This window comes from Callospermophilus lateralis, chromosome 4 (genome assembly GCF_048772815.1).
Source record: "Callospermophilus lateralis isolate mCalLat2 chromosome 4, mCalLat2.hap1, whole genome shotgun sequence".
In the NCBI taxonomy this organism is placed as follows: Eukaryota; Metazoa; Chordata; class Mammalia; order Rodentia; family Sciuridae; genus Callospermophilus; species Callospermophilus lateralis.
In genome coordinates, this window is record NC_135308.1 from 43,735,213 (window position 1) to 43,738,906 (window position 3,694).

The following is a 3,694-nucleotide window of genomic DNA, read 5'->3' on the forward strand; positions in this document are numbered from 1 at the left end:
TACAAAAAAAAAACATTAATCTTCAAGGAAAATATCAACAGCATGAACTATATTAAAACTAAGAATGTTCATCAAAATACACTATATGAAATGACTATGCAGCAGATGTATCCAGGAAAAAACTCATAGCTGAAAGGTTTAAAAAACACACATTTAGAAGAAAATGGCCAGGTGCAGTGGCCCAAGCCTATAATCCCAGTGCCTTAGGAGGCTGAGGCAGAAGGATCAAAAGTTCAAAGCTAGCCTCAGCAACTTAGTGAGCCCCTAAGGACTTAATAAGACCTAATATCAAAACTAATTTTTTTAAAGAGGGTTGGAAATGTGACTCAGCAGTTAAGTGGCCCTGGGTTCAATCCCTGGTACAAAAAAAGAAAAGAAAGAAAATGTTCAGGTAAGAGAACAGAAAAAGAAACAAAAGTTACATGGAGATAATCAATTGAAAATGTACTTAAATTTTATCAATCATCAGGACAATTCAAATGAAACCTTTTTCCCCTTCACTTGCTGGGGACTGAACCTAGAACCTGGGGTTTCTAAGCACAAGCTCTAACACTGAGCTACATCTGGGCCCCTCAAATTAAAATCTTAATAAGCTATTACTACATATGCACCAGCAGGGCTAAAATAGCATGAATGGCGTACCCAGCATTTCCAAGGGTTGTGGTCACAGGGACTCGCACAGCTCTCATAGGAAAGTAAATGGGTGCAACTATTTGAACAAAGCCTTGATGCACTTTTAATTTGAACATACACATAAACAAAAGACTCATAATTCTACTCCTAAGTGTATTACCAACAGAATATACACATTTCCACTATGTATCTATACATACATGTGTATTTAATGATTCCAGTTAAATATATTTCGAAGGGAAGGAAAATTATAATGCTGTTTTAGAAGCAAGATGGTGGTTACCTTTTTTTTTTTTTTTTTTACCTTTGGGACCAGAGGGGGCTGCGTACATGGGAGCCATCACAAGATGTGGATCTGCAGTGCTGTAGGCTTCCCATGTTTGACCCCAGCATTGGTTCCAATGCTTAGCATATGAGAAATTTATCAAGCAGTACGTTTATGTTTTTGTGCACTTTGCCATCCTTCATGATAAAAATAAAGCCCCAAGGGAAACTATTTTTAAATTAGTAGATTTGCTAATATTTTAACAACTTGGCTTTTAAAATAAATGTTTCTTCCTATTTCCAAAGGAAGTAGAGTTATCTTAATAAGTAGATATTCAGGTTTACAAAATGAAACTCCTTCACTTCTTTCTCTGGAATACAGAAATCCATGCTACCTCATACAACAGAACCCTATTGACTACATTTTATTGGTTAAAAACCAAGGGTGTTTTTTATCAACGTATGACAACTAAATAATAATAATAATAGTCCCATGCTGCACAGAGGTCATCTTAGCCTTTGTCTAAATCATATATTCCTCCTATAAAGTGTTTAATTCTGGAAAACCTTTTAATTCTAAAAATGAAGGAGATTAAAAGAGTTCAACTTCTATGTTGCATTGTTTTGGAAACTTTGATTAGAAAAAAAATATATTTTTTCCTTGTATTTCATGATGAAAATACTCCCTGAAGAGATTCAGGTCCTACACAGAGTGATGTTCCTTTGAGAAATACAAATGAATATTTTTAGAGTCCAAATTCTACTCATGTCAGAACATAATGCCAATAAGCAGCATATAGGTAGGATGCTTGTTTGTATTTAGAAGATGACCCTCAGTCCTTTCTAGTGCAAGACTTTGGGGAAAGTGCCACCCACCTCTGATGCTACTCATGAAGTGAACTGAGAGCTGTTAGGGCTTCCAGGAACGCAACTGGATGCATCAGGACCTATACTCGTCTCTGAAGTAAGACCAAAGACTGAATTCTGCTCTGAGCAAAGAAAATCAATGTGAAAAGCAGTGTCTTTCTTTTTTTATATCCCATGGGTAGTGATAAAATGTTGAGTGAACGAAATGATGAAAACCTTTCTAGGTTATTAAACTGCTTATATTGCCCTTGAAACGTGGGGCCCAAAGTCAGTTATTTCTGTGGAACAGAAAGTAAAAGTCTGAGCTTTGAATTTTAGGCTTAATAGAGCATTAAGAAATAACAAGGTAAGTGAAGGGCCAGCCAGTCTTTGAGCATGTGCCAAGACGATTATGGGAAGAAATCAGACTCTGTCCATAGGAAGCATTTACAATGAAATGGAACCAAGTTGACTACCTGGAATGGTCCAGTCCTGAAAAGAAGCAGAATTCATTGTACTTTCTAGTGCAAGACTCAACCACAGTTGTAAACCAAAGGATAAATTCCATGACCTTTTTTTTTTTTTTTTTTGGCTCATAAAATGTAGTAGTCTCTGGTTCAGAATTGCATAAAACATAAATAGAAGGCTATTTCAATTAAAGGAAACTCTAAAGTGAGGGAAGCCTTGTTCTGGCTGCTAATCCCATTCTTAGTTATCGCCACACTGTTCATCCAAGGCTTACTTTCCAGCTGTCTCATGAAAGAAAGTAGATATAATTGGAAAAAGAAGCACCTCTCAAGACCCCTCCCAAATAATCAGCAAATTAGTAGCACCTCAGTGTTTCAGCCCACCAGGGTTCCTCCTGCTTGTAAGTAGATACAGTTTGGTTTTGCTTTACTTTGTTGGTACTAGGAAGAGAGACCTCTGCAAAATGTCAGGTATTTCTCTGGATACAGAGAAGCACATGCAATAATCTTGTAGGTGATATTTCTCCCTATTGTATCACCCTCACCCTGTAATTGTCTTAAATATCTGTTGTGGAAATACAAGACCAGCCTATGTGTAACAATGTTAAACACCAACTGGAGTTTTTACAACAAATGAAGTTTTATTTAATACGCTACAATATACACCTCCCAAATTACATGTCACTGCTGTCCAAGATTTCAAGTCTTTTTTACTCCACAAATTAGACATATTATTATCGATTGATCACCCACAGTTTTGTCATTTTCCAAGTTGGCTATCCTTCTTGCTTTCCAGATCTTTCTTCAGGGATCATTTTTCCCTCTCCTCCACCATATTCGTTAAAAAAATTCCTTTAGTATATTCTGCTAGTAATAAACTCTCTCAGTTTTTATTTGCCTGAAACTGTCTCTATTTTACCCTCAGCCTTGAACATTTTCCCCAAGCTGACTGTTCTAGAATGATAGTTATTTTCTCTCACTCTTTTAAATCTATTATTCGACAGCATTCTGGCTTCCTTTGTTGCCATAAAGAAGAAAGGCATCAATCTAACTGCTATTCATTTATGTGTAATCCATTTTTCACTTTGACAGCCTTTACGATCTTTCATTTTTCTCTGATTCTTTTCTGCAACGTCTATTATGGACAGATTGGATTTATTCTTATTTAAGCTACTGGGTTTCCCATTTGTGTGCATTATTATCTTTCATCAGGTCTAGATATGTATCAATTTTCATATATTTGTATTTTTATAGTATTCCATTTTTCATTGTGTTTTCCTCTCATTTTCTCACAGAATTCAGATTATCCTCATAGTAGACTGTTTCTATGGCCTATTTCTCTTTATGTCAATAAGAATGTATAAATGGCATATATAAATTAGAAAAAATTCAGAAATTGTATGTGAAATGAGTTTGACATCATTGCACTATGTGCACGTATGAATATACCACAGTTAATTCCACCTTTATGTATATCTATAAAG